Here is an 11744-nt window from a genome sequence, read left to right on the forward strand (position 1 = left end):
TCTAAGGACTTAGGTGGTATTGCAATCTAGGAGAATCTATTGGGGGTAGAATTGACTGGAGGATTATTTGGGATTTAGTGAATCTATTGAGGGAAGGATTGGCCAGAGGATTATTTGGGATCAAGGTATCGAAGGATCCGTTCAGGATCATTTAGCATGGAGGCATGGAATAGTACACTGGGTTGTATGGGATCCTGGTATCAATATAAAAATGCTTCTATTGTGGATAGCAGTGGATTGCTTGAGGGCAAGCAATATTTGGGCGGGAGGATTTGTAATATTCCCTTTTCTAGATATGGTCAAATGGACGGAATCTACCCCTAGTATTTATCGTGGTATTTTCCTTCGTTTTTTAGGGAAAATAATAAATAAGGTTTATAGAGAGTCCATCAAGCCTATGAAAGGAGATAGGAGCTAGGCATTGGGATCATAAGGAGTTATTCATCTATTTTACCTTTGTTGAGAACATGGCAAGGCCAATTCTAGTTTGATCCGAAGGATGAAAACCTCGTGGGAGCAGTTTGTCTGGTGGATCCATCCAGGGTCTACGATTATGCTTCAATGTTGTGATTTCTCATTTGGTGGGCAACCTTGCATGCCATTGGTGAGGGTTTCTTATGTTAATTATTATGGCATGTATTATTTGCAGTAATTAATTAAATAAAGTAATTGTAATTCCATATCGCTTATGTTTTCTTTTATTTGTTGAAAGTTTATGTTAATTATAACACTATAGTTTACTAGATCTATCAGATTTTTTTTGGTTTGGGATCTTACAGACCATGGGTTGAGGAGGCTACGAAGTCTTCATCCATAATGTGGGAGGGAATCTAAGAATGGATCTTTTGGGTGAGAAGATTATATGGAATCATAGGTTGAATGCTTGGTGGGGGTCAAGATCATTGAAGTGTTCCAATACTTGGATTGGAACCATTCCAACAATAAACAACAATGAAGAAAAATAAGCGTACTGGCACCTGCTCTCCTAAGGTTGGATTGCACCAACAAATCCTAAAGTATAGAGGAAGGCATCTTCATGTAATACCAATAATCAAATGAGTAATATGTTAGTATTGATAGTAGAATTGATTGATAACAAATGAAGGGGGTAAGTTTTAAAACAACTCTCATATTATCACTTCTCCACTAACATAGTGGTGAGTCATTAATGCATATAACTTACCCCTATCCACTAACTTAGTGATGAGTCATTAATATAAGTAATTTCAACTAACCTAGTGACATGGCATTATTGAGATTATGGAAAACAAAATAATAATCTAATGTATACAATACATTAAGTATATGTACACAATATTCCATTCCCTTTAAATAAACTTATGTTATCTCTAATCATATCATTAATCACTTACTTAATGCTTACATAATAAAAGTAAATATATTTATACAAATGACATTTGTTAAAATATCAAATCATTATTAAGCTATGAAACTCAATGACTAACCAATACAATAAGAACAGGGATTACGTATATATAAGTCTTCTTGTCATTGGTTGTGTTAGGGACACAACATGCCCTTCCTTCATAAATAAGCTCAAAGCATAAGGAAGAAGGATACAAAATTGTGATTACTAGCAAGAGCCATTCTCCTATCGTTGAACCACTTACATAGAGTCACGCATAGTACCTAACTGATTTAAGATTTTCACTCACTCCTTTCTTGGGACCTATGCCCTCAAAGGTATGATAGATATCGTAACTAGTAATTATTGAGCATTGAGTTAGATGGTATGACTTGTTAATGATATTATCATTAGGTTGATCTTCATTATACTCTTATATTACATAAAAATGTATAATGGCAATTTCCCTTCATTTCATGAGATGAAACTCTTAGCCTAAGTGAGACATCTTCACTTAGCCGTGTGAGTAAAGACACCAGTCCTTGAAGTTTTAGGTTCAAGTCCTCCCTCAATGAATAATGTAAACAATGTAATATACTATGGCGCTCATTTTATGCAGTGTATTCATTATCAAGTTTAATGACTATATCTTATTGTAAGTCCCCTTCACAAGAAGTTATGATTCCGGAGCAAGAAATCATGGGAACAAGTACTATAAGGAATCCATCACTTACATTTTCATTGCTTCTCTCAAATAGGACATGATAAGGTTTTGTACAAAAATACACGGGCAGTGGTACCCTTATCGCTATGCCCACATGGTGCTGGACAAGGTTTTGTACAAAAATACACGGGCAGTGGTACCCTTATCGCTATGCCCACATGGTGCTGGACACTGGTGGTGATATAATGTGGATTCAGTGCATACCTTGCACCAAGTGCTATGGTCAGATTGATCCCTTATTCAACCCTGCAGCCTCATCCAGATACAGAAAACTTCCCTGTGCAAGAAACTGGACGTTAGTGGTTGCAGAAATAACAGTTATTGTAAATATCAGGTCCCCTATGGAGATGGGTCTTTCACAGTGGACGATTTTGCCACAGAGACTCTCACAATCAGAGGGAAAGTGATCAGAAGAGTGGCTCTGGGCTGTGGCCATGACAATGAAGGGCTCTTTGTTGGAGCTGCAGGGCTTCTGGGTCTGGGCCGAAGGACACTCGTTTCCATCTCAGACGTGCACAATTCAGCAAGCGATTTTTTACTGTTTAGTCTACAGGAGCGTGTCTGGAACCTCTAGTTCCCTAATTTTTGGTGCAGCAGTACCCAAATCTGCAATTTTTACACCGCTCCTGATCAACCCAAAGCTCGACACTTTCTACTAAGTTGAGCTGGTGGGCATAAGCTTCGATGGGAGGAGGCTTACCTCCATTCATGTCTCTGTTTAGGATGGATGCTACTGGCAATGGCGAAGTTATCATCGATTCTGGAACCTCTGTGGCTCGTTTGGTTGAGTCTGCTTATACTGCAATGAGGGAGGCTTTCAGGGCAGGGACTGGTAACCTGAAATCTGCAGGTGGGTTTTCTCTGTTTGATACCTGCTATGATTTATCAGGGCTGAAAACTGTGAAAGTTCCCACCGTGGTCTTTCATTTCCATTGCCGAGCCGATGTCTCGCTACCTGCTACTAACTATCTCATTCCTGTGGATTGTATCATAGTTCTGCAATTTTCTGCTTTGGCTTTGCTGGAAACACTGGTGGGCTCTCCATTATTGGCAACATCCAGGAGCAAGGGTACCGTGTAGTGTTTGACAGTCTGACCAATCTTGTCGTAGGATTTAAAGCTGGTTCATGGCTGGCCTAGGAGAGCTCTATTTATTTAATTTTTAATTTTACTTGTATGGTCTGCCTAACTTAAATCTTCTCATATACCGACCCCTGCTATTGTTCTTCCTATCATTGAAAATGTATTTGGGTATATGTTCATACATTGTCCAAATATATGGAATCTCCATGCCTTTTTTTTATATCTGAAGGTTGTAATGTTTTTATATTTTTATATGAATATGAATCAAACTATTCAGCTTGATTTTTGTCATTCCAAATACAAAGAGACAATGTTATCTGCTTTTCCTGTTGTTTTAAGTCACAAATCCTCAAGGTCTGCTGCAAATTGTCTCATTCTCTTAAATGGGAGTCTTCTATTTCCCCTGTTTAGATATAGAATACTAATGGTTTTTTAATTGTTTGTCGTAATATTAGCTGTTTTCCTTCATGCTGAATTATAAACCCACAAGCATGCAACAAATGATCACTCTGCAAAAATAGCAAAATCCAAAAGTCTGCCGGTGGGAATTTTCTATTTCCGGTATTTAGATATTAAGTATATTTGTTTCTTATAATATGAGTTGTTAAATTTGTATAATACAATGCGTTGAATCTGTATAATTTGAATATTTCAAAGTTATTTTAGTTATTGAATTTGTATAATATAAATGTATTTTTATGCTTAAATCTGTATAATTTGAACTGTCCAGAGGCTGTGGTCTAACGTTTAGTCTCCACAATACCGTTGTCTCCACAATCCCGTTGTCGGCATGACTAAATTTCTATAATTTGAGCATCTCAAGTATATTTTTGTTATTGAATTTAAATAATTTAAATACTAATTGTTTTTAGTGTTATTTTTTGGAAGTTTTTTCGGTAGATTTTTCTGGTCTAATTTCTTTAAAGATATGAGTTCATTAAAATCACAAGCTTGAGGGGTAACCCTGCACAATAGAAGTGTCCTAAGGATTTTTCAGGGTGATGAATCTATATATACAGTCAAAAATCTAGTTTAAATAACACAAATCAAGATTTCACCTCAATTTTTTCCCTGGCACTTGAAATTCCAAAAAGTTGAACGAAAGACAACTCCACTTAATGTATTTTTTTTTTTTTTTAAAGTATTGAACCCATTTATATATTCAAAAATACAAATTTTTAGGGCTCATTAAAACTATTTGACTTATAAATTTCATTTGTTAAATATGTATTATTAGATTAAATTTACATAATTTAAATGTTTTAATTATTAATTGAAAAATTCAAATATTTTTAAAATTTTCAAAATATCAAATCTATTTATTGAGCCAAGAGGGTCATTTTACAGTCCGGTATGATCTATAACACTGTCAGTGAGTTATTAAAGTTGAAATTTTGTTAATGTCCACAAAAATAAATAAATAAATAGCTATACAAAACACTTAAATAATGTTGATTCATAAAAAAAATTGCACATGAAAAAATTGGATCCTTCTAATTCATTTTAGATCAGTATTTAAGATAGATCTATGTTGGTATATTAAAAATACCATGTAAACAAATAAAAATGTACTATTCACAAACCAATAAATTTATGATAGCATAAAATCTAAAATTTGTCCATTAAATTATCAATATATCCCTTTGAAATTGGGTTCATACAACTATATTTTTTTCAGGAAAGAAAAAGCATGATTATATTATATAAGGAGTATAATGATCAGAATACATTGCCAGATAGAAACCATATGAGCTGGAAATGGACTAATAATTCGTTACAGAAGAAACCTGAGAAAGAGGATAGACAACCCCAAAAAATAAAGATCTGAAGATCATCCAAAAAAGACAGCGGTTCTCTGAAGCAAGAAGCCTCAAGGACGATATTTTGCAAATACAAATATTTGGAGAACTAAGACCCCTCGTGGGGGATACAACACATTTCCAAAAAGATGAATGATGAAAAACATAATGAGGACAGCCAAGGACAAAATTGACAAAACATACCTGATACTAGCCAGATGATATTATGTATCAGATAAAGAAAATTATGTGATAGAGAACACTTGCATGTCTGAAATTACCTTCATGTGCCATATACCTGGAGCTGTAAACAGACCTTCCTTTGATAAACTATCTGCCTTCTTGTTCTGAACCCTGTAAATGTGTTGAATGGAGCATCCTTCCATCCTTTCCCATAGGAAAACAATCTTGTTCATCCAACCTGCAAGTTGAGGATTGCTAATGTGGACTTTTCCCAGAACAAAATCAACCATTACCTTGGAATCCCCAAAAATTGAGACAGACTAAATGTTAAAGAAGAAACAGAAAGAGAGAAGCCCCGCGAGAGCCATCGCCTCCGCCTTGCAACCGGATCCTTTTCCTCCATTCCATGAAATAAGAAATTGAGTATTTTCATCCATGATGATGTGGATTCGACAACCACAAGAGTTGTTTTGTGCCGCTCCATCAAAGAACGCTTTCAGGAACATATTATGAGACTGATCCTCCATGATGGGAATTAAACTATTTTCCTTGGGAGGCTTTTCAGGTATGGAATCAAAAAGAAAAGATATGCTATGGATGATTTCCATGAAAGGCTCCTTACTTTCCTTAAGATTTTGTTGTTTCTCCATTTCCATATGCACCATAAGGTAATAAAAATCGGCCTCCAGGCTTCCTTTTGCCTGCTCCACCAAACAAAAGCCTCTTGTATGGATGAGTGAGAAGCATGAGGAAATCCATATAAAATTTCCAAAGCTTGCCATAACTGTTACGATTTTTGACAGAGAAGGAACATATGACAGTTTGTTTCATCCTCATATTTGCAGATTGAGCAGAGATCCGGACCTTGCCAGCCCCTCTTTTTCAAATTTTCCCAAGATAAGTTCTTATTGTGGAATACCAGCCACGAGAAAAAAATGGATTTGGAGAGGCATCCTGATTTCCAGAAAGTTGATGGAAAAATAGAGCTGGGAGTGGCATTTCTCGAGGCTATCAGACTCAGGTAAATATCCTTTACTCGAACCTGGGATATCCCTTTCATATCTTTCCAGGTTAGGACATCGAAATCCAAGGAGCGATGTATTCCGCAGTTTCTCAGACAAACTTTTAAATTCTTCCACTGTCTTGCTACATTCCCAGTCATCCCCATATTGCCATCTTCTTTCCAAATAGGGAAGGGTCCATGCCATTCTGCAATAAGTTTGTCCCAGGTAAAATAACCTTTCCCGTGGAAAAAATTAAGGAGTGTCTTAGGCAAGATAATTTCCTCCTGTCTGCTCAAGAAGGAATCACGTCCTATGAGAATCTTTCTACCAGTTTGGAAGCTCCAAATCAGATTCTTTAGAAAAAACCCTTCTATCTTACGAAAACTTAGCCATATTGCAGAACCATAAATGGAGCCGATCCTTCCTAATCTGAACCAGTATGAGATATCCTTACTGCCCATATACTTCTTTTTTATGGTATCGCTCCATGGACCATCTCTGAAAATCCCTCTCCATAGAGATTTGCATAGAAGGGCCTTTCCAAAAACCCGCAGGTCCAGCATCCCCCATCCCCCAAGATTTTTTGGCAACGAGATGGCAGATAACTTAGACAAGTGATATTTTCTTTTCTCAGCCTGGCCACCCCAAATAAAATTTGTTGTTATCTTGTTCATTTTCTGAATAATGCTTGCTGGATGAAAAAAAAGATGCGCCCAGTAAACTGCGAGTTGAGTTAGGATTGATTGAGCCAGAATGACTCTTCCTGCCATAGAAATGCATTTATATTCCCATACTGAAATCTTTTTATAGTATCTTTCTATTATCCATTGCCAATCCATTTTAGAGTATCCTTTTTCTTTTAGCTGGAATCCAAGGTATTTCATTCCCTGATTGATGGACCGTGCCTCAATCCCAAAGAGAGAAGAAATCCACTCTATTAGTTTCGGATTACCATCATTATGTAAGAGAGTAGATTTGGATTCATTTATTTGTAAGCCTGTGGCCCTTTGGAACTTTTTGATGATATCATATAAGCATAACCATGTGACCCTGCAAAGCATTCCAAAAATAAGTATATCATCAACAAATAGATTACGCGATATATAATTGTTCCTGCAGATCCTCAGAGGTTGACATCTGTTTTCAACAACTGCCTTGTTGATGTGCAGGCTTAACGAGTTCATTGCCAGGATAAACAATAAGGGAGATAGTGTGCATCCTTGGCGTAGACCCCTGGTAGCAAGAAAAAAAGGAGATGGAATCCCATTTATAATAACAGCATAGTTCACCTTCTCTACACAGGCCATTACCCAATTTATCATGTTTGCTCTTAGACCAATCTTTGCAAGGAGGCATCTGATGAAGCCCCACTCGAGGCAATCATATGCCTTACGAAGATCAATTTTGAAGATGGCAGCTTCACTATTTTTTTTGTGCATGGAAAATAAAACCTCCTGAGTGTTAGCAAAAACGTCCAAAATGTTTCTCCCTTTCAGAAAAGCATGTTGACCCTTTGATAAATACTTTGACAAAGTTCCTTTTAACCTTTTCGCGATAAATTTTGAAATGATTTTGTATGAAATGTTGCAGAGAGATATCGACCTGTAGTCTTGGAAATATTCTGCTTCCTTTTTCTTGGGGATGAGGGCGATATGAGTGGATGAGGTAATCTGGTGGATGTTGCCTGACATTCTTGAGCCCTCAACCATCCTTAGCAGATCTTGTTTGATAAGATCAAAAAAATGAATGAAGAACTCGATCGTCCAGCCATCTGGTCCAGGGCACTTATCCTTTTTAAAGGATTTCATGGTTCCTAGAAGTTCTTCCTCCGTTATTGGCTGAAAGAGATAATCATTTTGATCCCCATCAAACATTTGAGGAAAAGGATCTATTCCCCACAGAATGTCCTGGATTCTGCAAACATCAGATCTTCTGTATTGGTTTCCAAAATATCTCACTGCTTCACTTGAGATGTCTTGTTGAGAGTATAGAAAGTCTCCCTTTCCATCCTTTATTTTCCATATAGAATTCTTTTCTCTTCTTGAGCTTGCAAATCTGTGAAATTTTTTTGAATTTCTGTCTCCTTCCTTTAGCCAGATTGCTCTGCTCTTTAATCTCCATGATGCCTCTCCCTGCTCCGGGATTTTTCATTTCCTCCTTTGCAATTCCTTTATGCGACATCTCATGTTGAAAGGGATACCATGAGCAGCTAAATTTCCTGAGATGCTATCCAATTCCTTCTGAATTTCCCGAAGGGCTGATCTGTTTTGTTGTCTTTTCTTAAACTGCCAATCCTTTACAAAAATTCTAATGGAAGCCATCTTATCTCTAAAAGTTAGGAATGGAGGCATATTCTCTTTTGATGTTAATTCCTTCCATTGCCTAATTATGGCTTCATTGAAATCAATGTCTTCCAAACATAGCCTGTTAAATTTAAAAGGGTACCCTTTTCTGAATTCCTTTTCTCTCCATCCTAAGAAAATCGGCCTATGGTCTAATATAAAATCATTTCCTATTGATGTATAGGGCATGCCTAGACAGTCAATAATACTTTCATGAAGAATGAAACGATCAAGTCTCTTTGCTATATATGCTCCTTCAGTTCTTCCATTGTCCCATGTTGGCATCATTTTAGGCGGATTTATGTCAACAAGATTCCTGTGCAGCAACTCATATCTAATGTGGTCAAAAAGAGGATCTTTTTGCCGACTGTTCCCCCATATTTCCTCAGTGTTTAGCGTGACATTTAGATCCCCTGCAATCATCAAATACTCAATATTAACAATTTCTAATGCAAAAAATTTCTCCCAGTATGTTGTCCTGTTTTTGTAAGAAGCATACATGTTTAAAATGTTTATGGGCCATTCTTTCCCCCTAATAGACGACGATATGAGAATGCCAGCAAAGCATTTGAATGCTTTTGCTCTGATCCAATCAGGGTTCCATAAAACCGCTAGGCCCCCAGAAAGACCATTTGCCTCCAAAGCAACCATATGCCAAGTAGGAAACATTTTTCTGAAATAAGCAATAGATACAAGAGTGTTGTGCATGGTTTCTTGGATTAGAATGATTTTGGGCTGTTTAGCAAAAAAAAGATTCTTAAGGGCTAATTTTTTTTTATCAACCCCCAGCCCCCTTATATTCATGGATAAAATGAAGGTCTTTTAGAAGGTGTTGCGGCCACAGTTGCTCTAAGAGGCCCTTCTTCCGTCATATCAATGATCGACACATCTACTAAGGAGAGATTTCAAATTCCTCTGCCAGCACCATCAGCCCTTCCTCTAAAATGCCTGCTGCCCCGATTATTTTTCCTTCTCACTGTGATATTTTTTGCAGAATTTGGACTTATTTGAGGGGATGATGGTTTTTGTGGTTTATGAATGGTCAGGGGTCTGAACTCAAGCAATTTCTTGCTAAGGAGGTAGTCCAGATCACTACCTATCGAATTTGACGGGGATGAAACAGGGGAGTTTAGAGGGGTCGCCGAAACCAAAGGCTCCTTTCCTTTCTGAGAAAGAGACAGTCCCTTTTTCGATGAAGGAGATGAAGATGAGATTAGAGTGATTTGAGGGTCCATTTTAAAAGTATTAATCGATTGGGGAATCGGAAGAGGGACTGGGCAATCTTTGCTAGCAATAAGATCCGGAGGGGGAGTGCAGAACAAGATGGGATTCCTTTTCTTAGATGAGCCGAGGGGTCTACTTGAGCTTTCAGGTAGGTTGCATTTTTTTTAGAGTACGTTGGTGGAGAGGTATGGAACTAAGCCGCTGATTTCTTGACGGGCGAGGAGAAATTTTGACAGTCATCTTCAGAATTAAAAACCCCCTTCAGTTTACCAGATTCTAAGGGAGATGAGCTTATAGAAGAGGATGCCTTTACCATTTCAGAATAGGAAGACCTTTTCCCCTGTTTTTTTTTTTCTGAAGGATATTTTCCATGATATATTCGGTTTTTTAGCACAGGCCGCCGAGGACAGTTTTTATGGAGATGTCCTGTCTTGTGGCATACTGAGCACCTGAAGGGTACTCCCCAGAAGTCCAATCTTTGATTTATCTTTAGATCCCTCCATGATATCTCGATATGTTCGGGGAAACCACCTCTATAGGCTTTCTCAATGAGAACCCATGCAACCTGTTTGTCTTTCACCCCCAGACATCTTGGATCGACATATACACATCTTCCTATGGCATTTCCTATCTCAGCTAATGTTTCCTTTGACCATAACTCCAGGGGAAGGCCCGGGAGTTTGACCCAGATTAAATTATTTATGGGAGTATTCTTCAATGGATTATAGCCAATGTACCATTTGTGTAGCACCGGGAAACTCCTTCCATGCACCCATGGATGAGTCTGAACTGCTTCCAGGTCACTGGCACTCAGAAAATGAAAGCAGTACCATTCCTTCATCAGTTTGGCTATGATGGGGGTGTAGCCAATCACAGGTTTCCATTGAGACTCTAACCATTTTCTCATCCTGGCATCGTCCATCTCAGGGAAATGCCACCAGCCAACCAATGCGTTCTCCTGCAGGCTTTCAATACGGTCGGTTAGATAAATGCTATCTAACTTTATCGCCGCTGGAGGCGGGATTGTTTTAACAGGTTTTATGTTCTTCTTGAAACAATATGAGGGTTCATGTTCTACATGTTCTCTCTAGAGGTGTTCATATCGGATTCCTTCTCTGGAGGTTTGATGATTATAGTTTCCATCCAGGTCATCCGATTGCATCAAAGGATTGATAGTCATGTCAGCCAGCGTGGACTGCCAGTCATTTGTCAACATGGTGGTGCCCTTACAAGACTCAGCCTGCATCGTTGCTTGGATCATGGCCTCCGTGGCCGATACATCTGACCCCCAGTCCATAAAAAAACACGCGCCTTGTGTATTGATAAATCCAAAAGGGATTTTCTAGATCAGGTAATTTAAGATAATACCCCGAGCAGATATGAATCAGAAGGGAAAAAAGGATTTCTTTCTGACAAAAGAGCTGACAGAAAATAAGTCTCGGGAATTTGAAACCTTCCTTTTCAAATGCGGGAACAGATACCAAAGTAACCAGTAAGTCTTCCACCAGCATAGACTGCCAAATGTTAGTCTACGTGGCTGTACCCTTTACAAGAGTTCACTTGTACAGATGCTTGCAGTATGGCCTCCGTGGCCGATGCAATTGACCCCCGGACCAAAAAAAATCCACCCCCAGTGTACTATGCAATCCTAAAAACAGATTTTTCGGATCTGGAAATAAAGCCTGCAATGAATTGATCTGACCACTATTAGATATAATACCCAGAGCATGAATGAGTCGAAGGGGAGAATGACTATAACCTGACAAAAGTACTGACAGTAGGTAGATTGGGAGTTAAGACAGTTACTTTCCAAAACAGGGATCAAATATCAAAGTAGCCGACTATCCTCCAAGATTTATGAGGAGATGATGTAAACCTGAGTCAGCACTAGGATAGCAATTAAGATGCCATGTCATCGAGTACCTTTCCTTGTACTCCCTAAGCTGGTGAATTTAAAACTCTTCTAAAACCCAAATCCCAAGGAGAAGAAGAACCGAGAACCGGGAAAGAGAGTTCCGAT

At 38.1% G+C, this 11744-nt stretch overlaps 1 pseudogene across 1 annotated transcript; it reads left to right on the plus strand.

Annotated features, from left to right (window-relative positions):
* The first annotated feature begins 2055 nt into the window (after positions 1–2055).
* Positions 2056–3386, plus strand: LOC149206154 (aspartyl protease family protein 2-like; annotated as a pseudogene). Its single transcript, XR_016251913.1, has 2 exons — positions 2056–2135; positions 2200–3386. The product of XR_016251913.1 is annotated as an aspartyl protease family protein 2-like (transcript).
* The last annotated feature ends 8358 nt before the right edge of the window (positions 3387–11744 follow it).

Source organism: Pinus tabuliformis, chromosome 1_2 (genome assembly GCF_031772625.1).
Source record: "Pinus tabuliformis cultivar Carrire ecotype Pingquan chromosome 1_2, CPIR1, whole genome shotgun sequence".
Taxonomy (NCBI): Eukaryota; Viridiplantae; Streptophyta; class Pinopsida; order Pinales; family Pinaceae; genus Pinus; species Pinus tabuliformis.